Source organism: Parasteatoda tepidariorum, chromosome 6 (genome assembly GCF_982258835.1).
Source record: "Parasteatoda tepidariorum strain Cologne lab strain chromosome 6, Ptep-v5.0, whole genome shotgun sequence".
Classification (NCBI taxonomy): Eukaryota; Metazoa; Arthropoda; class Arachnida; order Araneae; family Theridiidae; genus Parasteatoda; species Parasteatoda tepidariorum.
This window is the reverse complement of record NC_141760.1, coordinates 88,725,144-88,752,424: the sequence shown is the minus strand read 5'-3', so window position 1 is coordinate 88,752,424 and position 27,281 is coordinate 88,725,144. Positions and strand designations below refer to the sequence as shown.

Sequence of the window (27,281 nt, the reverse complement as noted above, 5' to 3'; positions counted from 1 at the left end):
ATATTCGATGAAAAAGAATTTGGCTACTACACAAATTGTTTGCACCAGTGTTCACATTTTTGCGCATTCTTTTACAAAATTAAATAATAATCTAATAATTGCATTTTTTGGCATAAAGTTTTATTTCTTCGAAATCCTTTTTTACTGTTTCCTGACACGTATTTTGTCTCACCGGAGTTTAAAATATTTTTAGCTCAGAATTTTTTTTTGCTATTATTTTCAGGGGAAGTGCATTATTAGATTTTGTGCTTGACTTTTTAACTTAAATTATCACCTTAATTTTTAAATAAACACATAAGGTAAAAATGGTAGTAGCCAATACGCTTAAAAATTCTAATGTTATTCAAGCCGTTTCACTTTTTTTCAATGGCTATAGATGCCAAAGCAATAGCGGCAAATTTTTATTATGATTTTAAAAATCCCCTGTATGATTCGAATATGAAATTTACAGTGTTTCTATGCATCACTTGTATTTAAAGTGCTTGCATAAACGTCATTTTGTGACTTAATTCTGTATGTTTTTCCTTTCTGAAGGGCGCGTGACCGACCAAGCAGTATTTTTTTTTTAAATTTTTTTATTTCACATCCATCATTGAACAGCTGACCCAATTTCGGGTTTGCGAATACTAATGCTCAACTCCGTAGCCTTGTAATTTTGAACCAATACAGAAGACCAAAAAACTCCTGGATCAGGACCCCCAAAGGTATTGATTTGTTAAGGGAACATGGAGTATTTTGCGACTCGACAGATTTAACTTGCATCAGTCACCATTTACTACATGGGGAGTCGTTGGCCGACGGGAATAGAACCCACGAATTCTTGGACATGGGCCCAGTGCCCTACTAAACAGGCTTTCCCGGCCCACCAAGCAGTATTGAAATTGTAAAAAAAAAAATTTAAAAATATTGCAGATCGCAATAACTGCATGATGGTTCGAACATTGCAATTTTTTCAACAAAGACGCTCGTAAAAATATCCATAATTTTTATACAACGAATCATGTGCACGAATAAGAACAACATGATCAGAGGACACATAATATCACAAAAACAGGCGTCTTATAATTTTAACTTCATAGTCAAGAAAATTCCTCAAGATCGAGACACACTGGAAAAGATTTTGAGAGAATTTTCGTGAATTTCAGTAACAAAAGTTGTGAAAATTAAAAATTAAGTTGATTTTTAATCATTAAGAAAGTATAATTCACTTCAAAAATCAATAACTAAACATTTTAGAACTTTTCAAAACATAAAATTATTCCCAGGTGTAGAAAAACAGTGTTGAATGATTTCATGATATTGTTATTTCGAACAAATCTTTCACGCCCAGTCGATACGTTTAGTTGTTCAATATAAGCAAAAACACATTTGAAAAAATTCAGTAAATACCCCAGAGATTTATATCAGTAATAAGGATTTAAATATGTTAGGAAGTTTAATTTGTTCAATAAGGAAAAAAAGAACAATTTAAAACTAATATTTTTGAAAAGTTTAGCAATGTGGGAACCGGTTCTGAGAAGAGGTAAAACAATGAATATTTTTTAGTGCAAAATATACTATTCATCGGATTATGTGATTAACTTTTTATAGTCTATTTATACATGAAAATGTCAGAAGGAACTCCATAGATAACAGTGCAAGAATTCTTACTAGGGGAGATTACTGTTAAAACAAATGTTTGTTTCACGCGAGACAAGCATGTGAAAAGTTGCTATTTTTTGATTATGATGAAAAATTAGAGGGATACCGCAAGGAGATTTCGATAAATATCAATGAGAGATTCATCATAATTGAGTGCAATGAGAACGCCAATGAAAATCATGCATGAATGGAATTGAATTAAATGCAGCTACTTTTCAGATTATGCCGACAGGACTGTATAGGGGCCAGGGAACTGGCCTTGTGTCAGAAAGGTTCTGGGTTCGAATCCTGGACAAGGCATGGGTGTTCTTTCATTTCTCCGTACTATCTGTCCTTACTGTGGGAGCAGTGTTGGTCCACCTAATATGGTGCCCCTTAAAGCGTGGCTAGCGAACATGCCCTTCAGATGCTTGTATTGACGAAAGATTTTTCCTAGATGGAGATTGGAAAAATTGTTTTCCAATTTTCCAATTTTTTAAGATATATTATGTTAAAAAATTGGAAACCGCAAGGGAAACATTTAGGAGTTTTCGTTAAATATCAGTGAGAGATTCATCATAATTGAGTGCAATGAGAATGCCTATGAAGGATAAAATATGAATTTAATTGAATTGAAAGCAGATATTCTTCGATTATGATGTAAATTCAGATGATAAGTGAAACAGCAAGGAGTTTTCGATACACAGTAGTGAGAGATTCATCATAATTCAGTGCAATGAGAATGCCTATGAAGGATAAAATGTGAACTGAATTGAAATGAAAGCAGCTATTTTTCGATTATGATGGAAATTTATAGGGATAAGAGAAACCGCAAGGAGTTCTTGGTAAACAGCAGTCAGAGATTCATCATAATTGAGTGCAATGAGAACGTCTAAAAAAATATATCGTGCATTGAATGCAATGATAATTCGAATTCAGCTAATTAAGAACCTGATCAATGTCAGAGTCGTCCATTAATGTGAAACAATCATCAACAAAAAAGGGAAATATAAATAAATCAAGTACTTCACAAATACACACATATTCCTTTTTACTTCGATTGGAGCATAGGGCTTCTTCTATCATAGCTTTCCCTCTCACTATTTGTGACCAGATATTTTGCCTCCCTCCATGTCGTTCTTATTGTTTTCAATTCGCTTGTAGTCGTCCTACTCCAAGTATTTTTAGGCCTTTCTCTTTCTCTACTGCCCTGAGAGTTCCAATCAAAAACTTGTTTTACTTTAATTGTTTCAGGATTACGTAGAACATGACCAATCCATTTTTACAAAACAGGTTTTTTTTGCCTTTTTAAGGGAAACAGAAGACAAAGAGTAACACCCTGGCCCTCCAGCTTTGGACTTGAGCATGAGGTTAACAATCCTATCTCGTTAAAACATACTTGTTATTGAAACTGAAATCGGGCAGATCAATCTCTCTAAAGTGGAGGAAATCAAAGACTTCATTTCAGAGTTATTCATTTACAGGTCACTTAAGAAAGGTCTAAACAGATAATTCATGGGTAATACTCTCAGTCCCTTTCTAATGAATAGTAATTAAAAAAGCTGCGACTTAATGTGATCTATGACTGAGTTTAGCTGGATTTATATGGGACGAACAACCTAATAAACTTACAAAGGAGATTTGTTTATTAAAGACGATGATAGATTTATAATTGTCCATTAGCTTCTATTCCAAAGCAATGCAGGCAAGCAATTATATTGAATATCATAAACTACTTCTATGAAGAATCAAATATGATGAATAATAAAAACCTTTTTGTTTTTGAGAATATGGAGCTCAATCAAAATTATAACTAATCGTCATTTTCAATATCCATACTAACTTGTAAAATAGTAATAAGTTTCGAAAATGGCCCGGAGGATATGGCTTCAGGGCCAAGTCCCACGGGGCACGTCACCCTTATACATTTAGAAATCAAATATTCAAATGACAGGTATATGTCAAAATAGCCAAGGAGAATTAAGGAATCCATGTATTGGCTATTAATCGCTTTATTTTAATGGCAAGGTTCTTTTTCCTTAGCCTTGAGCGTTAAAATGAGTTGGAAAAAATAAAGTGAGAGAAATAATCAAATTTTTTTTTAAAGGAAGAAAATTATAAACCATGTAACGGTTTTAGAATTTTAAGATAATGTGTAAGGCCTTGGGGTCGGCTGTTCAACGACGGTAATAAAATAAAATATAAAATGCGTAAGGCAGATGCAAATGGAGTCTCTAAAAATAGATTTCATTCTGCACTCAATTCAAGGTTGTGATATTAAAAGTTTACTGTTAATATTAATGATATTTATTTATTTAGAAAAGAATTAAATAAGGTAATAATTCCGCTTTTAAATGTTGGAAAATATGTTATGGATATTTTAGCAACAATATAGTTAATTGGTGAAGATTGACTCGAGTTATGACTCTAGCCAACTTGAAAATATACATTTGTGCAAACATTTTAATTTTTTCGGACAGACACAGTATAGAGTTCGTTCTTATTATTATGCTCATGAAACATTTAAGTAATGTCATCGTGAAATATTTATAGCTCTTAACGAAAGAAGAACAAGGTTTTTCTAAATTTCCACCGTTATTTAACTTCCTACATATGTTTTTGTTCTAAAATGATCTCATGTAATCCAAATATTGCATAAAAATTATTCATATTGTTATTTTTTAGTCAATCACGAAAATCAGGATTTCAAATTAAATGCGAGTTGTAAGCATGATAAAATCGTAATCATCAAGAATTTCGAAATCGTAATCAATTCGAAGAATTTGTGTTTATAAGAACTTTAGAAGTCACTTTATACAGAGCTCTAAAAATATTTTTTTTCTAGCTGTAAGCAATATATCAATAAATAGTTGCAGAAAGTAGCTTTGTAAACATAAAAACGTATTTTCCACATTTTCAAGGACTTGCTATCTGGATCTATACATTTCTTTTCCTACTTTTTGGGGAGAATTTCAATACATATATAATGAAATCCAGAGTATGAGAAATACCGGAAAAAGGGGAATAATATGTCTTCTCTTGATATATGATCTTGTCTTCCAACCAAATGCATTCGCATATTCGTTTTTTTTTTGGGGGGGGGGGCTTCAAAAATATATAGTGAAGATCCATGCAAAAATGTAATGATTTCTATGTTATGATTCTCCCAAAAGTTTGGAATGAAACACGTAAAAGTCTATGCTAGAGACCAGATATTAGACAGAATGTATAAGAATAATCTTGGACAGCGCTAAGAACATAAACAACGTCCGTCCTTCTGTTCTTTAATTTAAAAAAACTCACCTTTATTACTTTATATACTAAAAATTTCCTTTATAATTACATTGATGATAAGCATCTGCAAAAAATAATAATATAGTTTTCAAAAATATTAATGATGAAGTGCAAAAAGTAATAATAGAGCACCAAATGTAACATTTATGCAACATTGAAATATTTAATAAAAATGTTACAAAATGTCGTGACTTCCCTGTTGATAACAGAAACATCAAAATGTTCATTTCATAACTCGCAACAGACGCCTAACAGAAACATTTTTTTCGTAATTTGAATCATCTCAAAAAGATAACAATCATATAACTTTTCAAATGTTTGCTTCCGGTGACGTTTTTTATTTATTTATTTATTTGTTTTTGAAATCTAACCTGGTCAGTAATTGTAGAAACAAAGATGGAAACAGAAAATAGGACAGTAATTTCGTAAACATCTTTTTAATGTTTCCAAACTAATCAAAGACTACAAAAAAGTAAGAAATCAAGCGTAAGTTAATAGATTCTGTTGATGAAAGGTGAATAAGACAATAACTGTTTTAACTAAATTTGTTTTTCCTTTACTAACAAACTTTGAAAAAAAAAGTTAGTCCAAAGCAGTATAGCAGTTTAGTCCCAATTCGGAAATTAGCTGTATAGAGCCTGTTGTTTTTTAGATAAAATTTCAGGATAATTTCGGGCCATGTGAAATATATTCTAGTTTCTATGAAGAAAATATATTTATCCCAGAGAAATAAGCAAATTCATTTCAGTAAAATTAATTTATTATTTTGAGAATAATGTCATACTTAGAAATAATGAAATAAAGAAAGTCTCTCAAAGAGATTAAACGAATCATTCTCTTAACATCAAGAATTTCTGCAAAGATATAAATTAAATGGTTGGGACTGAGAGACTTAACCCCCCCCCAGTCCAACTTCATTATTGACACTTTTTTTTCAATTTTCATTAAGTTTTAAGTTGTTAATCAAATAAGTCAAATTCGAATAACATAGAAAATGTTGAATCCTACTTCAATGAAATGTCAATGCTGTAAATCAAATAAGACAAATACCAGTAACATAAAACGTTAAATCAACTGCATGGAAATATCATTGCTCTAAATTAAATTAAAAGTATCTTTCTTAGCTTTTAAATTCATCAAATCTTTGAAAAACGATTTATTAGAAACTTCTTTAGCAAACAAAGTACTCCCATGCACAAGTAGCAGCTTCAATGTCTTCTTTCAAAATAAAACACAATCATGAAACACCAAATCAATTTAATACTTGAATGACTTTCTTAAACATATCTTCTTGTTCATTTTTACCTTGCAGCGAAAATTTGTTTCAAACGAAAGTAACGTTTAAGGAAATCTTTTTAAAATTAAAAAATTGATTTTTCAAACTATTTCAGCTTTAAGTGTTTCTTCAGCAGTACTTCTTTTTTGTGAAAAAAAAAGTTTATTTTCATTATACGGTCGAGTTAGTTTCTTAAATGTAGTATTTTCTATCACTCTTTGATTCCCCTATCTTGATGCATATTTATTGATCTTCATAGAAATTTTAATACATATTAAATCTTTAAAATTAAAACGTGAAATATGCTGTTAGCTACACTTCCGCTATACCTTTAGCTTTATTAGAAATCAATTGATTTACTTCAATGATCTATGAAACAGTATCTAATTCTGGATTATAGGTATTTGCTATAAGAGTACTTGGTGATCATTTTTGCCAACACAGAAATCCATTACTTCAAAAACCTGTCTTAACTGCTTTTGATATTAATTCTATCATATATATATATATATATATATATATATATATATATATATATATATATATATATATATATATATTAATAGAATCAGGAGTAGGGGAGAGTAAGGTCAATCGTAAAATTTTTTACTTTACTATTTTTAACTAACAAAAAATCCAATATATTATTAGTATTAATTGACAGACGAGTCAAGTAGACTGTCCTTTACAATAAAAAAATAAATGCCTTATTTTAAATGTTATTATACTAATTATTAGAAATTTTTGACAGTCGTGCACTTGTTACAATTGTCCCCACTTATGGGGAATTTTAACAGTTCATAAATTCAACTAAAACATAGTTAATTATACATATTATCATAGTTATGATATATTTTTTATTGATCAAAATAGTAGTGATATGTTAGGAGTAAAAATAGTAATGAGACCTAAAGGGTTAAACTTTTAACTTTAAGGGGTTAGAAATTTTAATTTATGCTGTGAAAGGTGACAAATAAAATAATGCACATGCAACATAATATAAATGATATAGGAAACTATTGGTGGTTCTTAAAGATTTAAGTAATGGTCTGTAAACATAAGACTATTTATTTTCAGCTGTTACAATCGTCCCTTTACTTATTGTTACAATCGTCCCCAAGACGCCATCTCAGCTTCATTTGTTAAAAACAATGCTAGTTAATTAACAAAGCTAATCTTTTTTTGAAATGTTAATTAAGGTGTCCACTTACATATTCAGTATTCACATAATTAATAATTTTTAATTGTTTACACAAAATTACTTTGTTACAGTATAATATTCTAATACCAAAAAAAGTACTTACGAAGTGTGAAAATATCTTTTGTGATGTAACTCTTTCAAAAGTACATAAAAATGTTTGCCAGAAACTATATGGGGTGTACATGTAGATTTATTAAATACACCTTGTGCGCCACCTAGGAACCAAATCTAGAACCCGACACTCGAAATTTGGGCTTTGTTACAATCGTACCCTGTTACAATTGACCCCACTCTCCCCTATACCAATCGCTACCACATATCATTTTTTTCAACTAAGTCACTTTGGAAATATATTCCTTACACTTATTTCAGCTTGAAACTTCCAACATCTTTTTTAAAACATAAATTTAAAAAAATAAATAAATAAAGCTGAACGAAGTAAAAAATCTACTTAAGCAGTGAATTTAGCATAATTAAACATTTTAAAATTTAAGTACAATTCATTTCATCAAAGCAATATAATTTCCCATTACAAAACTCTAAATCGAACCTATTTTCTATTTATAGGAAATAATTTAGTTCTCTCTTCGTTTGCTAAACCCATTACTGTTACTTAATTAAGTTTTCTATCAGCGGATTCCAAAAGCACTAGTCTCAGGTAAAATGTCGAGGAAGAAACAGTAAAAATGTAGAAATCATCATATCCAGGACGATTAAAATCTTTTCAGGACTGAAAATAATTGAAATTCATCATTAGTGAATACTAAATTAAATGTTTCTGCTTTTCACTTCAATTTAATTTGTTTTGTTTTATTGCTTTTTTTGAGGTAAATTAATGCTTCCGTAGTGAGAAGAACGCGTGTTTTAAATTTTTCGCACTTTCAGCGTGATGTTCATACTAAAAATGTGATTTAAAAGCGCAAATATATTGAAATCCTTTCCTTTTGGTGAAATTTATTGTTTTATCTTTGGAGCACTGCAGAGAGGAAATAAAAAATTAGGAATAAATTTTTTTTAATAATAATAAATTTTTTTAATTTAATTAGGAATAAAATTTTTTAAAAAAGAATTCTACTCTGCGTTTTTTTTCATTCTTATGACTTAAAGAATTTTTATGTGTTCATTGCTAAGATATTTCAGGAGATGTTAGAGATAAGATATTTGCTACTATATTATTATTATATATACAGATATTTTCTGTAGAAAATAAAAAGTTAAATCACCTAAAAGTGTCACCCTATAGCAGTGTTTCCCAAAGTGTGGTACGCGTACCCCCAAGGGTACGGGAACAGTCTAGCGGGAGTACGGGTTGTTATGCGAAATATCTGGCAACAAACGAAAATTTCAAAAAAAAAATTTTAAAAACAAAGCTATGAAAATTTACGATTGCGTATTTTCCTATTACCTCTTTTTTGCAGAGTTAGCAGTTAATAATTAGTGGTGTAAACAGCCAGTTGGGATTTTTAACTTTCGTGCAACTTTTTTATCAGCACAAACAATATCGTCCTTCTCACTCATGCAAATAAGCTTATTAACAAAACTTGTACCAAAAAAGAAAAATAAGCATATTTTTAAAAAAATATGTTCATTTTTTTATTAGTGGTACACAGCGTTATGAAAAATTTAAAAAGAGTACACAAGATTCATAAGTTTGGGAAACAATGCCCTATAGTATCTTTCTATGGCCTATAATTCACTGACTTCATAATTTCAAGAACAATTGGGGAATAATTGATAGAATTCTCACTCAATGAACCCCTGTAATGATACATATTCAAAGCATTTGTTCAGAAATCTTTACATATTGTGTAAAATTTTGTCACAGAATTCACTTTTTCGTCGATTTCGAGCAATAACAAATTAAAAATTTAATTTGCTTTTTCATTTTTTTGACAAAAAAGCTTCAAGTTCAAACACCTTTATTTCACGAGATATTATAGTTACACAATATATATATATATATATATATATATATATATATATATATATATATATATATATATATATATATATATATATATATATATATATATATATATATATATATATATATATATATATATATATATATATATATATAAATTGTGGCGCACGCGGTGGTTGGCGTGGAAAAATAAAATTGCATTTTTCATCACAGGCAGCATGTCAAAAAATTCAAACTACCCTACTTGTGAACACTTTAAAAAAATTTTTTTGACAATTTGACTGGACTATTTTTTTTAATTTCAGATACTAATGAAACTGAGTACCAATTAATGTTTAAAATTAACGAAATATATGTTCTAATATAAAAGAAAAATTGAATCTTTTGTTTATGCTTTTCGAAATGTTTTTTGAAACGCACAATTTGTTACCGAAATGTAAAAAGAAATAAATGTTAGAAATAAAAAGAGTAATAACAATATTATTGCCCGGGTATATTATACTTTAGCAAATTACCTTGTTATTACAGAAATATGTGATGCATAATTAACACTGTGCAAATTTGTAATTGATGTGAGGAAGTATTTGTTTAAAAAAAAATTTTTAAATACTGAGGCTGAAAAATAAACTTTTTTTTCGATATTTTTTATAAACTTCATGAGAACCTTTTTCAATAATTTGTAATTAAAATGTAAATGCTAACTTGAAAGAGTGACGAAATATATGAATAAAACCATAAATTCATGCCTGATACTTTTGCTTTTTACAGAAAGGAAAATACCACATGTATACATAAATATCAAAAACCATAAAGTTAAAAGAATGAATAATAAACCGAATGAGTACTAATTATTAAGTCTTAGATTATACGAAATAAAAAAAAACAATTAAATACAAGCAGTAAAAAGTGCTGCTATATTTGAAACAGCGCTGACAATTCTAAAGTAGTTACAGGGTAGTATTTATCCCATGTGAACATACATTTTGAATTTATATTACTTCCTCTAATTTGTTTTCCTATTTTACCAGATATGAACAATCTACATTTCATGAAAAAAAGATAACAGTTCTCTTACTTTAACATACGTTCGTTAACGTCCGTAGAGAACATACGTTCTCTTTGGACAGGAAAGTCACATATATTCATCTGAAATATAAAGAGCATCAAGTTATCTTTGTCACCGGTATAAATTAAAAAAAATTGGCAAACGATATTTATTCTAACCATTATTTACTATTGACGATTTTTACTATCCTATATTATTATAAATCTTTATTTTTTCCTTATTTAAATGTACTTACCAATAGACGTTACAATTAATAAAACTAAAACGTTTTAATTTTATTAATTGTTATTCTTATTTATTTTCTTATTTGGATGATTGCTTACTAAGTTATATTCCTTTTCATTTTGATTATTGCTTACTAAATTATATTTATTTTTATTTTGATAATAATAAAGGTTTAAAATTTAAAGTGATTTTAGTTTATTAGATTGCAAAGCAATCACATAGTATAACCTAATTATGGAACGGTCAATTTAACGCTATACAACTATAAGAGCTAAATAAGTTATATTTTAAGTCATACTAACCACATTTCTATGATCACGCCAACCACGAAATAATAGAGGCTAAATCTATGGCCAACAAATGACTGTTTTAGAAGAGAACTCAAAAAGTTATAATTGTTTTTTTAACAGGTTATATTTATAATAATATTATTTATAGCTATATTATAATAATATTATTTTATAACTAAATAAGCAAGCAATTAAGATAATGATTTTTTTAAACTCTAAATATCCCCTTACAATTTCTAAACAACGTCATTGGCGAAATATTAATTTAAAGAGGTAGTAATTAAGAATTTATAAGGTTTAAAAAACCAAATTTTTGCTAAGTTTTAATGGTAACTTATGAAATGTAATTTTTTTTTCTAATAGAAGGAAGTTAAATCTGGGTTAACACGTTGAATGCCATGGGGGTCACCGGTGACTGGCAAAGTCCAGATTATTTGAAACACATAATTTGAGTAAATTTTTAATTTTTTTATATTACTATCGTTACTAAAATAGTTTAAAGAAATAAATGCAATATAGAACACACAAAAATAGTTTTATTTTCTATGCACAGAGATGCAAACTTTCTCCGGACAGCGAATAAATATTTTCAAGTGGTAGTTTATTATTGTGATTCTTGGTTTAATAAATTCAATTTAGTAGATTTTTATCCACCTCTATATCTAAACAATTCGTAGGCTTATATAATTCACCACTTTTTTCAGATGTGTCATGCTAAACCTTTCAAAAAACTAGCAAAATCTGTCTAATATTTGCAAATTTAGTTTTGTAGTTATTTACCGTTTGGACAGACGGGCAAGCCATGTAAAATCAGTGTGGCATTCAACGTGTTAATAAAACAAAAATATTTTGAAATAATATTTTTGAATCATTTTGAATTTCGCTGTGACAAACGATTATCTTCTACAAATTAATGTGATTGGAAAAGAATGGATGAGATTGGGGATTAAAGCAAGTTGGTAACCAAGCCTTCTAGTAAACAATAATAGACATACATATTTTAGCATTTTTTATTCATATACACATCATGACTTCTTACCAAACATAATATTGATTTTTATGATCAATATAAACTGAAAATAAAACTGAATGTTTGACAGCCAACATAAAATTGATTTTTAGAATTCCAAACAAAGCACTGATAGGAAATCACTTGTGAATCAAACTTTTATAAATTGCGTAAGATATTTCTTTTTTCTGCATTTATGTCTGAGTACTATCCAATAAATGTTATTTTTTACTTTATTTGTTGTGGTAAGTTTTTGATTATAGTCAGAATATTATTTATTGGGACTGGAAAAAAAAATGAAACGGAGAACATATTGTCTTTTTCGATTATTATTTCGTTGAAGTTATGTGGATATTTTTTTGTTTTCTATTGTTAGATCAATTTTTTCCAAAGATTGAAAATTTCTCAATACAAGAATGATGGAGTTTTTTTTACTTCTAAGTTTCTTGTTTAGGGAGTTTAGATAAAGTTTGCTGTAATATTGCGTATTATTTTGAAATTGTTATGTAGGCGGATAGAGAAGTTTCATTCCTTTTTCTTCTTTATTTATGTCATCATCCTTAGTAAACTATATTTTCTCTAGTTGAAATTCTATTGTAACTATTCTTTATTCTCTTTCAATAAGTTATAGTATAAAAAAGAAACTATTTCTAAACAAAAGTTTTAAATTTAAACTAATAATACAATGTTATACAGGGGAAAAAGTTAGAGAGCGTGAGGAAAAAAAAATGAAATTTCATACAATGGTAAAATCGTTTCAAAATAGAAATGGCAGTTAGAACTATAATATGATGCTTCTTTATAAGGTTTCAAATCGAAACACATTTCAGTTCAAATTGAACCAGACAATTATGAGTAATCAAACAAAAAAAAGCGTTGATTTGTGTTATAATATTGTACATTTGGCACCATATTTAAGTTGAAGGCGTTATATTTATTTTCGCGTTATAACTATGAGTTTTTTGTACTTCAGTACGCAATTTTCAGCGGATCGTTCGTTGATGAACAGGCATGCTAATACTGTCGAAATATTAGCAATGATCTTTGATAAAAAAAAAGCTTATTAATAATTATAAATTATTAATTATTTTATTTCAGCAATTAGTTTCCATTTTAATCAATAGCTCAATTAGTTTAAATTTTAATCAATAATTAGTTTTTTTCAGAACTTTCAAACTTCAGTAAATATGTTTGATATGAAGTGCTACGATAATATCTTCAATATATATAAAATTAAATTTATAAAAATATTACAGGATTCATCTATTGTTTTAAGGTAAAAACAATAAACTGAGAAGTACTATGAGAAATAAGTCTCACGCTTTACTGAATTAAAATCAAAGCTTCAAAACAGTACAATGACCGCTTATGCAAATCTGACCAACGTCCTCCGAAAAAAACAGGTGGCAAAATTTCTAAAAGCACATTCGAATATCTAAATCTAATAAATATGAAAATTAGTTTAACAAATAATAGAGAAATATATATTTTAATAAGCTGAGATAATATTTTATTGTTGGAAAAAATATAAACTGAATTTGATTTTTGTTCGTTAATAAGACGAGACGTTAGTTTTATCTCCAACCTCAAAAGTGAGAAATTGCAGGAAATATATCTGTCTTCCCATATAAAACTCGAAATTAATTTTATTTTCCGTCAGGGGAACTAAACTTCGCATGATGATAAAAAAAAGGCAGGGGTATTGAGCTAGTGTTCGTGAGAGCGTAAGTTCAAATTCAACCTGCCGAGGAATCCCCGTATATTTAATGGTGACAGCAGTACGTTGAATATCTCTGGGTCACAAAGTCCTCCAAGTTCCCATAACAAATCAATATCTCTCTAGGAACTGTATCAGAGATTCATCGTTCTCTGGTTTAGGTCAAAATTACGATCTTTGGATGAGGCAATGGCGTATGATTGGGTCCTTTCTGTAAAACAGACTGTGACGTTTGAGTGGATGAAGTCGTATTCAGGCAAGCCAACTACAACGCTTTTTGTAAAATGTTTTATAGAGTAGTAGACATTTAAAAACCAAAACTCTCATATTTTTTGGCAATTTAGCAACATTTTTGAAGGCTCACCATAAAAGAGCTAGAACAAAATGGAGTTGCATATGAACTTTAAAATCATTTATATGTAGTGGTGTGGAAATAAGTTTAAATGAATAAAAATAATACATTAAAACATAAACTTAGGTACCACTAGAATAAATTTTTACTAAAAGTGTAAAAAGTTGGTTGCTCTGCCTATTATTGGCCATAGATGGCGAAATTGCAAAAACGAAAAGCGCATCCTCTGCCTTAAAAATTTGCCTGATTCCTAGCAAGCTAGCTGGTAATTGGTAAGTGGCATAAGTAACAACAAAATGATTAGAAAATACTATACGAAAATATGGGCTATACCTTTAAAGTGAAAAAAATCTTTGTCATGGACTAAAAGTATGGATAAAAACTTATATTTCCGCAAACGAAATCGACAGTTGAGTTCATTTCAAATTCCTTTAACACCCAAAATTTTTAACGTATCGTCAGACATAGGTCAGTAGTGAGCTGAAAAACGGATTAGATTAGAAACGGATTACCCACCTAATATCTTACGTTAGTTTAAACTTCTATATATAAATGCTTTTCCATTTTCAAACTGTTATAAAATATTTTTATCGTCTCATAATTAGACGATAAAAGGAGGTGATTAACTTGCCATTGTGTTCCAGCAACTTACACCAAACAGGTTTGCCACCATTTTGTTTTCTGAGTTGTTTTTCACCTTGTTAGGCGAAAAAAAGAAGAAAAAAAATCAGGACTACGTAAATTAATAGAATTAGCAATTCTCCTTAGTTGGAGTTAGCTCAATTATTTGAGGAATTTGTTGGCTTCAAACTTAAATCCGAGGTTGGCATTGCAAGAAATTTTTGCTTTTTTTTTTAGATCTTTATCTTTACATTTGTTTATTATAAAAGAAATTTATCAGCTATTTTTTTTTCCTTCTATTACAAAGCAATTTGCATTATTATTTTTTTGCGTACTAGTTTTAGAGGCTGGTAGTCCTTTTTTTAAATTTTTTTTTTAAATTTTCTTTGTGAGATAATTTCTTACTTGAATTATTTATTAGCCGTGGTAGCTCAGGTGATAGAGCGTTTGACAACAGGTGAACCGGGTTCAAATTCCAACAATGGCTGGTCGATACGAATTCCACATCCGGTTAGCACCAACCACAGTGTTGTCGTAAAATATCTTCAGGGGTAGACGGATCATAGGTTAGAGTCTCCTTGCTGTCATGCTAACCGTGGGGGATTCCCGTTGTTTTTCTCTCCATGTAACTCAAATGCGTAAAAGTTCCATCAAAAAGTCCTCGACGAGGGGAAATTGCCTCCGATACTTGATGCAGGAGTTACCTTGTCTTCTGGATTAGGTTTAAAAATTACAAGGCTACTGGGTTAAACATTAATAGTCGTAAACGCAAAATTTGGTCAGCTGTTCAACTACGGTTATGAAATAAAATATTGTTTTTCTTATTTATTTACGCTGTTACGGCATACCACTAATACAATACTGGTGGTTAATTATGCAAATAAAGTGAGTTGCAATGAGACTACGACTTTTTTTTTTTAAAAAATTACTTGAAATATATTTAACCATTTTCTGTCACTTTTATCATTTAAAATTACATTCTTTAAAACGATGTAAAAAATTTTATATCATAGAATTCAAAACAGAACTTCCACTATTTTTAAATAAACTAATACATATTAACTTATTATTATTTTTTTGAATGAAATTTGTAATCTCATTCAAAAGTTTCAATTCGTTTAAAACGTTCTCGAGATACAAACGAACTGTGAAAAAAAGGAATTCAGCATGAACAGGTCTAAATTTTTAATTGCTATTTTGCCTAAACTGTTGGTTTCATATTTTCCAGATAGCGCCTACACCATACATGTCGAAAAAATATAAGTTTATTCATTGAAAGTAAGGTTTTGTTCTTTTTTTTTCATAACACAAAACATTGTTTGCTGCAATTTATTAGCTTATTTAAGAATTATTATTAAAATCATTGAGAATAAGTCTGAACGCGTGAAAATCCAATTATTAGTAGTCGAATCAGAAGTTATTCACGGGGATTGTTGTTTTTCATATTTTTACGCACTATGCGGTACATTATTCCATGACAGCAGATTTAAGACGTCACTGTACTTGCAAACCAAATAATTTATGGGACAAAGATTTCGGTCATACGTGTTCTGTTTTTAATACGAATTCTGTTCTTGTTCTATTTTTTTCCCTATTACCTTTTATTTACAGAGTGCGTTCTGAAAGTAATGCGCATTTTCTGGGAAAAATAGATTTATTGATCCTATGGATACAAACGGTTAAAATTCTTTAAAATAGTTCCCTTGTGCATCAATACACTTGCGGAGACGATTCTGCCACGCCTGGAAGGCACCCAGGAACTCCTCGACAGGAATGCCTCTCAGGAATCTTGTAACATGAGCTTGGATGTTCTCCACCGAATCCCAGTGCCTTCCTTTCAGCTCTCTTTTCAGTCGAAGGAACAAAAAAAAGTCACACGGTGCCAAGTCAGGGCAATAGGGAGGCTAGGGCACCAAGGGGGTCTTACTTTGGGCCAGGTAGTTTTTGCCCCTCCGTCAACACCTTCGGTACAAGCTTCGCACAGAACTTTCTCATTTGCAAATCCTCCGTCACAATCCCATGTACCACATATTTCGACAAGTTCAGGGTGTTGGTGATTGCCTGAATGCTTAACCGACGGTCTGACTTCAAAATTTCACGCACACGCTGGACGTTTTCATCTGTTCGGGCTGTTGTTGGGCGTCCAGAACGAGGCTCGTCGGTGACCTTCTCCCGACCCTCCTTGAAGGCCTTGTGCCACCTTCCACACTGAGATCTCGAAATGCATTTCACATTAAAATCGTCTTGAAGCATGTGATGAGTTTCCGTCGCATTCTTCCCAAACCGCATTTGAAACTTTATCGCTTTCCAGAGAACACTCCATCACGCTGTGACTCGATCGAAAAAAGACTTTGCGCAAAGACACGTCCTACCGCTCAAACTACTCGGAGCGACCTGAGACCAGGCGTATTTGGAAGGACAAATCCTCCACCACATTTTTAGACCAATCTGAGTGCGCTGCAATTGATAGTCGCGTCACAATAAAATCATGCGCATTACTTTCAGAACGCGCCCTGTATAATTTTACCTGGCATTAGAAAAAAATGCAAAAAGAAAATTTACTATTTATTGAATTCATTATTTTATGTACACGAAGGAAAATTTTTTGGAGTTCAAGATTGTTTTCCATTAAAAACTTTGTACTATTTTGTTGAAATGATTCCGAATGCATAGATATATTATTTGGTATAATTGTGAAAAATTTAAAGAAAAAAAATCGTCAATGCAAGTACACTTTCTTGAACATATGGTTACAGCAGGAAAAAATAGAAATAGTAAACATTTCCTAATGAAGAATTTCTCTCTAAACTTTTAGAGGAATTCTACGAGTGACATTATTTTTTACTCTTGTTTAATTGACATTATAATTATAATTAACTAAATTATAATTATGTTTAAGTAATTGAAAAATTATAATTAATCTGAACTATAAATAATTACAAAAGAAGTTAAGAAATTATAAGACGTTTGGACTAATCGAAATTATTTAATATTGAAAACAATATTAGACTAAACTTCTTAAATTACCATAACACAAGTTTCTACGTGTAAGCTCTAAAATAATATAAGTTTTTCGTTAGGTTTATCGGAGTTATATTTACAATTAATTTAATTATTTTAACTATGTTTGAATAAATATAATTATTCGAAATTATAATTATCTATACGCTTTTTTTAATCTGAATTATAAAATATTGAAAATAACATGAGCTTAAAGTTTGTTAATTACCTATTAAAACAGCAAAAGATAAAATTTAGCAAAATATATTAATTTTAGACTTGTAGTTAAAAAACGTTTGCATAGGTTTTTCTATAACCACCTTGAAATATTTAAAATAATTTCAAATTTTACTGATTGGAATTAGTTTGTTTAGATTTGTTGTTAATTAAACTCCTGTTTGTGAAAATTGCAACACCATGAAGGAATCGTCATAATTGAATGAAATTTACTACACAGTTGAGTGGTAGTAGTACAAATAAATGATTAAACTTTCAAAGCAAACAAACAATAACAAGAGATCGAAATCAGTATTTTGTGTAACCACCACACACCACAATAAGCGCTGCTACAAGACGTGGCATGGAGTCAAGCAAATTTTGAATGTCTGTCTGAAGAAGAGCATTCCATATAGTTTGTATGTGTACCCAAAGTTCGTCAGTTAAGCAACAGGACGAAGATCACGAGCGAGGCACCGACCAACGAAATGACACACATGTTCAATCGGTGACGTATCTGGGGAATAAGCAGGCCAAGGAGGAAACTGTACCAGCCGCAATGCAAGGAAGGATTGAACAGTCCTAGCAATATGAGGGCGGGCATTGTCTTGTTGAAATACAGCGCCTGGCAATGCTTGAATGAAGGGAACAGCTTGGGGCTGTAAAACTTCACTGATGGTTGTTGTTCAGATTACCCACAATTCGTAGCAATTGAGATCGTCCGTGATATGCTATGGCACCCCAGACCATAACTCCGGGTGTTCGTCCACTGTGGCGTTCGATAATGCACTCCGGAAGGTGGCGGTCACAGGCATAGCGTCTGACACGAATCATGGTACCACAAATTAAAGCGGGATTCGTCAGAAAACACGACATGCTGCCAATCAGCACGCCAGTCCTTATGCTGATTGGCCCATTGTAGCCGCAGGCGGCTATGGTTTAGCGTGATGGTGATCCTGTATAAAGGAGTTCTTGCGCGCAGTCCACGCTGCAGTTGACGTCTACGAATTAATGAAGCACACAATGAAACACCTGCAGCTATTGACCACTGTGCTGCAAGTTGTTTAGAGGGAGCCGTACGGCCTGTCTGCACCATGCGGACCAGGTGTCTATCATCGCGAGCTGACGTGACATTTCGGGGTCCACTCCCGGATTTCCGAGTTGTCTGACACTCGTCCGTCCACTGCTTCCAAACACGTATCACTGTGCTGCTGTTACGCTGCACACGAGCAGCTACTGCACGATGAGACAATCCAGCTTCACGAAGGCTGATGATTCTCCCCCTTTCAAACTCCGTAAGTTGTTGAAATCTCGCTCTCTTTCGTCGAAGAGGCATAAGTAACGTCTGAGCTAACGTTTACCACTAGCAGATAATCACCGATGACCATACACGCCTCGCTACAGCCGTCTATTCATTCGGATCCATCCGCCGTTCAGAGGGCGCTGCTCAGCATACGCATGCGCTACGGGTCTGAAATTCCAATCATTTGCACATTATGCTCTACTTTGCATTTCCTGAAAATTTCAGCTCACTCGCGTAAGTCCTTCATGGTGTTGCAATTTTCACAAACATGAGTTTAGAAATCAAGAAAAGGGAATATGATGTAAAAAATAAATAAGAACTGGAAAATATCATACACGAAGAATAGGATGACATTAATTTGAAATTTGACCAAACGATTAGTGCACCCGATATCTTATGGCTTAAAGTTGTGAAATGCGTAAAAGAAATTACATACCAATATATAAATATCCAAATAAATTAATAGTTATTCTAATTTAATTTTAATAATATGCTGTTTTCTGAAAATCATTAATCTTTCAAATAGCCGTAGGCAAAATGTTTCACTATTTGAAATACTTTACTTAATATATCGTTATTTATTGTTGGCTGAATGCCCACTGTTCATGCAGAGAGATAAAAAAACATACTTAGTAAAAAAATTGAATTTATAAATTAATTAATTTTATTAATTAACAATGCATAATCGCACACAGAACTAAAACGCATTACAAACCAAGACAGTTAAATGAGAAATAAATTTAATTTTTTATTATTATTTGTAGTTTTTCTCGATGTTTATGATACATTATGAGATAAAGATAATAAAAAAAAAAAGATATATTTAGTATTATTTGTCTCCAAAAAAATATATGTAATTGCGGAATGAGACACATGATAGTTAAGGTTTGCTACTTTTAAGCAATATTCTTCAAGAATTGTTTCTTTAATACATAGATGAATTTTTAAATTTCAAATACTATTGACTTTACGTTATTTATCTTTATTAGATATAGTTATTATTTTTTTATCTACCAAGGACTGCATATCGACTGTAAGACTATATCTGAAGACTTTATTGAAAAAGTATTTTAAAATATTTTTTTTTAAATTTTCAGTATGAGTAATATTAACACTAGAGTGACTGAGCGTAAAGAAATTTGTTTAATTAATTTTTAATATTTTTTATATTATTTACAGTTAGATAACAAGTTACTAGTAAGTATTAACAATAAAAAAATTAACTTCAATTAGAAAAAAAAATTATGCATTATTATTTGTAAATTTTTGCAAATGAAAAAGCAGTTAAAATGACTTCTTTGGGCAATTTAGTGATAAAAAAAATCCTATTTCTCAGATACACCTTTCCAGTTAGTCAATGCAATTTAGTCATTAAAAGAGGCTTTAAGTGTCATTACTGAAAAATATTTTATTTTTCATTTATATCATTTTTAAAAGATTTAAAAAAAAACTTCCTCGTTTAAAAATACAAACACTTAATACTCGAATAGTTGACTTGTTGCAACAAGGTCAAATATAAAGAATAAATGGCAGCGTGAGAGACAAACATACACTTACACAATAATCGATATGACTGTTGAGTGTGTTTAATTTGTTTACAAACAAATAAAGTAACAAAAAAGTGTGTAGTGACAGCCTGTGATAAATGACACTAACAGTAACATTATACTAGAATTACTTTTATGGTTCTCTTCTGAGATAATTTATCATTGGGATATAGTTGTCACGGTGATAAATGGTTTACAAATTTAATGGTTCAATCTGTGTTAAAAATTTCCGAGCCACTGAAGTGAAATAAATTTTATTGAAATAAATCATTTCCAAGTAAATATATATTCTTGTATTATATCATTGATATAAAGATGCTTATTTATTTGAAGATTTAACTGTAAATAAAAAACATTTTCCAACAATTTTAAAGTTTAATTATAATATTTTAAAACATTGATTACTAACAGTTATAAACCCAAATCCAAAAATAACAATTATGCTTCGTAGATCTCAATTTTTTTTGATTTATTGCACAATACAATATTTTGTGAAAAGTATTAAAATCTTATTTTACACATCTGATATATCCCTTAAATGAAACAAACAGGGTGCTTATATTGCCTTTAAAAGTTTAGGTTAGAATTAATTTTTATTTCCATACCAAGCTCTGACTTTGGATTACTACAGGAGTAAGTAACTGAAAGATATTAAGCAAATTAAAAAAAATTTTCTTTAAATAAAATAAAAGAGCTAAATTTTAAATGAGTTTCCATAAAGGTATTTTCCTTCGTGCTATTTATACATCATTTTTGAATTATTATAATTTGTAAACAATTTATCACTGTAACAATTACACCGAAGAGCCATTACATTATGACCACCCATCTATAACAATGGTCTCGCCCAGGTTTTCATGGCTTCTCGCCCAGGAACAATGCTTTCATGGGGCACATTAGGACCACAATCATAGTAAGCTACTTGAACATAGTTGCAGACCAGGTTCACCCATTCATGGTAGCAGTTTTTCCTGCGGGGGATAGTATTTACCAACAGGATAATGCACCATGTCATAAGGATCGAATCGTCATGGATTGGTTCGAGGAACATTCCAGTGACTTTCAAGGCATGTCTTGGCCCCCAAATTCACCTGGCCTTAATCCAATAGAGCATTTGTGGTCCTACTTGGAAAACCAAATTCGTGCTGCCACGCTACCCCCTCGCAATGTGAGGGAATTGCAGGACCAGTTGGTGAGCGCTTGATACCAGATATCTCAGACTACCTATCAGCACCTTGTGGAATCAATGCCACGGTGGGTGCTAGCAGTTTTGAGAGCTAAAGGTGGTCCTACATGTTATTAGCAGGATGGTCATAGTGTAATGGCTCCTAATCCCAATCATAAACTATCTCAAAAGAGAATCATAAAAGTAATTCTAGTATAATTCAGTCATCAATTTATCTGAACTTTGTTGTGTGCACTGTTTTTGTGAACTGTGTGTGTGCACTTGCTGCACTGTGAATAATTATAACAGTTAACACATCTATAGTGCTTTATCAGATGACTGTACTTCTACGTCTCAATTGAAAATATCTTATTGCCTCAAATACTAAACAAAAATGTACAAAAATTAATAAATTAAACAACAAAATTAATGCAATTTTAAAACATTATTACTTTTTTTCATTATGGAAGTGATATTTCTGAATTTTAAAAATACATTTTTAGATTAAATTTTATCACAAACTCTTCCATTAACTTTAGATTTGGAAAGTGTTTTTATTTTGGAATTTTTGAGTTGACCCAGTTTTGAGTAAAACTCATAGTTTAAAATCTTTTTAAAAAGTAGGTTTGTCAGTCATAACTTAATTTAAAAAACATCAAATGAGAATTATTTTTTAAATCAAATTAAAATTTTGGTAAATAAGTCTTATAATTGTATGGAAAAAGTATTTCAATCCAGTAAATTATTCTTGTGTAGTAATAGAATTAGTGTAGCCAATTTTTCCAGATATTTTAAGGTCCAAGGACAAACATTTCGAAATAAAAGTTTTAATTTTAGTTTGTTCTGATTTTTTTACATGTGTTTATACTATAAAGCGCAATATATTGTATAAAATGAAGAAAAAAAAGTTTTAATTAAAACTGCAGTAATTCACTTAAAAATTCGAATTTTAAATTATATTAAATCAAAATTAAAATAGCGAAGATTTATATTTTGATTGCTGGTCTGATATGAGAATTTTTACTAAAACGCCGTTTACAGAAGTTAGTGATGTTGTGGCGTAACTATCACTATAAATATTAAATATCAATTAACTAGTATAATGAGACATGTTAACTGATTCTATCTAGAGGCACCATTTGATAGACAAAAGTTGACATAGTCGATGAACTATCACCTTATAGGCAACCTCCGGACGTAATATGAATTCGTCAACCTCGATGAACGGTTCACATTATCCCTTGGACGGTTATGAACGAGTTCGGCACGCAATCGAATCGTGCTTCATAAGGCGCGCAAACGAGTTCCGATCGGGAGCAAGATTTCGACAGTAATGGTAAGCAACGAGCACCACTCGCGTAGTGAAATTTTTCCCCAATACGCTCTAACGAGTTGAGCTCGTTCGTCATTATTATTCTGCATTGACAACGTTAAAAACGAATCCTACACGCGAAACGTAGTTAGTTTTACTGCCTACAGATGGCAGTACGGGTTCCATGAATTTTTTTCATAATGAAGGGGGAATTTATTTTTTTACCTAGCTCTTTTTATGCGTATTTTGGCGCGGTTTTTAGGGTGTTTGTAAAGTAAAATGGCTGAAAAGCGAAAGGTAGATAATTATGATGATGATTATGATACCGAAAGCTTATCAAGTTTTGAGTCTGATGAAGACTTTGTTCAGAGTATTTGGGTAATTACTGAATTTAAATGCTTCATAAAGTTTTGCATTCGTTATATTTATTTAGTCCTTTCAATTTAATATTTGTCTTACATTTATAATTAACTATTATTTATATAATTGATTTTAATCATTTATAATTTACTATTAATAATTATCATTTATTAGTTATCTTAAAGTACTTAAAAACTGTTATTTATGTACTACAAATACTTTAAGAAATTTTTAAAACGTGTGAGGCGAGCTATCTACGGCATCGCCAGAGAAGGGTGACATTTTCGGAAGAACGGCGGTCGAAACAGCTGCCACTTTCGACTACTGTTTGCTCGTAATACTGCACGAATTTATGAAACGAAAACTGCTCATTTCTCTAACCGTCAAAGGGTTAAATAGTTGATTCGCTCACAAAATAGGTTAAAAAATCCGGTGAAATGAATAAAATTCTCCCGGACAATAAGGAAAAAAAATGAGTGAAAAAAAATAGCATTAATCAACTAGTGGTATTCGTTCATCGAATTCCATTACAGATTAAATATGGAAGGGGAATAATGTGGTACCACTGTAAATATTACTTACTAATTCACTGGAATATAAGAAAAGTTAATTGATTAATTTTCAAGGTATCTTTTGATAGATGAAGGTTGGCATAGTTTATAATTATATCCCCTTAATTTATTAAAATATTAATGACAAAATAAATAAGTAAATAATGTTTTAAAATAGCAATTTGTTTTAGAATAGGTGTTGAAAGTCAAAGAAACGTCAAACAAAAAGCATTAATTTCCTTTTTCTCATTTCAAAATTCTTTCCCGTTTTATTCATACGTCTGGAGTTTTCAAAATGCTACAAAAGCCGAACGTTTCAGAAAAATTCCGATCAAATGCGATTGATATCGGTCAACGTAACATAAATCGAGTGGTATCTTGGCCGCTTTAAGGGCAACTCAGAAAGTCTACTTCCATTTCAGGACTTTTCAGAGTGCAAATAAAAATGCCACGAAAAGAGTTAAGCAAGTGAGAAACTGTAATGAGATGTCATCTTTGAAAAAGCTAAACGGAGCAGAAAGGCGTGACAGTTCTAAAACTCAACGATGCGATCATTTTCGGCGATCAGCGAGACTCTCTTAAAACCGGAAAAAGATAAAAGATGCTATAAACCCAAAACTTCCTTTTAGGTAATGTATACCACCGACATTTCCAGCGAATCATTTCGGTTTTGCAGATCCTTTAAGTCATGTGTTTATAGTATAAAGTGCATTTTATGCTGGACCTGTTTTTTTATCTGCTATATGTTAAGAAGATTTAAAAGCATAAAATTCTCCTCCGGGCTTTAAAATATTTGTTAGATTTTTGTCCTTCAGAAAGTTTGGTAAGAAAAAGACTCCAAAATACTTATTAGTTAAGAAGATTTATATATATATACAAGTCAGTTATACTTCCGTCGTTTACTTCGCATGGTAAAAAAAATCTCAATGATACTTATTGCTTAAGCAGATATATACAAGGCGACATTTTTGTCCTTCGCAAAGTACTATAAAGACACAATAATAATTACTGTTAAAATCGGAATATATCAGACTGGTGTTTTTTTTCGCCATTTTTATAGTTTAATTAAGAATATTCTATGATACTTACTGCTTAAGTCGATATATATCAAACTAGTTATATTTTTGTCCTTCACAAAGGTTGGTAACGGACACTCAATAATACTTATTACTGAAGTACTATTCACCGAAGAGCCATTACATTCTGACCACCCTCCATCTATAACAATGGGTTCACCCTGGTTTTCATAATTTCTCGCCCAGGAGCAATGTTTTCATGGGGCACATTAGGACCCATAATCCTCATAGAACAATCCCTGACGTCTGTAAGCTACTTGAATATAGTTGCAGACCTGGTTCACCCATTCATGGCAACAGTTTTTCCTACGGGGGATGGTGTTTACCAACAGGATAATGCGCCATGTCATAAGGGTTGAATCGCCATGGATTGGTTCGAGGAACATTCCAGTGAATTTCAAGTCATGTCCTGGCCCCCAAATTCACCTGACATTAATCCAATAGAGCATTTGTGGTTCTACTTGAAAAACTAAATTCGTGTTGCCTCGCTACCCCCTTGCAATATGAGGGAATTGCAGGACCAGTTGGAGAGCACTTGGTACTAGATACCTTAGACTACCTATCAGCACCTTGTGGAATCAATGCCACAGCGGGTGCTAGCAGTTTTGAGTGCTAAAGGTGGTCCTACATGTTATTAGGAGGGTGGTCATAATGTAATGGCTCTTAGGTGTGTATATATATATATACATACAGACTAGTTTGGTCATTTTAAAACTAATTTTATCTTTTTATCTTGGAAATGGACTGTTTATTTAAAATTAAGATACACTGATACGCCGTGGATAAACATTTTTCTTTGAAATTCAATATTTTAATAAAGTACATGTAAATGCATTGAGTAAAAAGCTTTACGGAAAATTTTCTTTTTAACAATTTTAACTTAGATTGCAAAAATTCATGATGGTTACAGATTCTTACGAAAGAAAAGTCTTTTGCTTGGAGGAGCCAATTTTACATCATTTATGTTTCATGCCTAAAAGTGTTAAACATTGTATCACAATTTAGGTCTAAAAAGACTGATAGCATGCAGGCAAACAAATAATACATTGCCTTCTGAAGCATATACGTCAGTTACTTTATTTAGATAAAAAGAATTTTATTTGATTTGTTTTTCATTTTATCCAATGAAAAGACTACTAGAATAATACATGATTAAAAATGTAGGCCAATTTTTTCTTCTAACTAAGTTGTGGTTCAGGTGTTAAGAAATTTAATTTGAGTTGGCAATGGTAATTTAGAGAAATATTTTTAACTTAGGAGCTATTTTGTTCTTTTATCTTTCATAGTGGTAGTAGAATAACAGTAAGTAAGCAAATGTTTTAACGTTTTACTAGCGTTACTTAGCAAAATGGCTCTTAGGTCTTTCATACGAATGTGCTAAACATAAAATGTAGTTAGAATTAAAATATTAATCTTGAGTTCGCTTTAAATATTTTGAAAATTCTCAGTGAAAAACAAAACAAAAAAAATCTGGTGGATCTGCATTTAATTATATTCACTTTTTTTACGCCCCAACAGCCCCTCATATGCTTTTCTCTTGCAACAAGTGGGTAAAAATCAGATAGTAATGTCCTAATATACGATCTACCAGTGTACTAGACAATTTCTTATAGTTTGAGATTTTGTTTTGTTCTGTACTTTTAGTGCCACTGCCCGGTACTGACGTTTTTTACACTGAATTTTTTTTAAGGTTAAGTACCACTTTGCGGTATACAATTGTCTGGTATAACCTACATTGGTGTTCGTTTAAATGTTAAGTGTCTTTGCCTGGTTTATATTTCCTCGGTATACTTTACACTAATGATATTGACTGCAGGGCGAAAATCATTGAAATTCTTAAATATACCTTGGATGATCTTCTTGCCCCTGAGAGTACACCTGACTAATTTTATCTGGTTTTATTTTTTAAACTTTTGGCTTTCAGGTTTTCTGGTTTTAATGTTTGCTTTCAGTATTTTACCTCGGCACTTACTGTTTCCTTGACTTTGTTCTCCCCTTGAACTGCCATCTTCATTATACATAGGACATTCGGATTGAAATCTTGATCTTGGCCAAATTCAGAACCCTCTGTCTTACCTGGTGTCATCTTTGAGTGTTTATTCTTACTAGAGAAACTTTGGTTTACCTCAGAACATTTTTAATCTTAGAGGCACTTA

General features: G+C 30.9%; 1 pseudogene; it reads right to left on the bottom strand.

Annotated features, from left to right (window-relative positions):
- Positions 1 to 16,884, bottom strand: part of LOC147808198 (protein GVQW3 pseudogene) — a 34,036-nt pseudogene extending 17,152 nt beyond the window's left edge.
- Between the last annotated feature and the right edge of the window lie 10,397 nt (positions 16,885 to 27,281).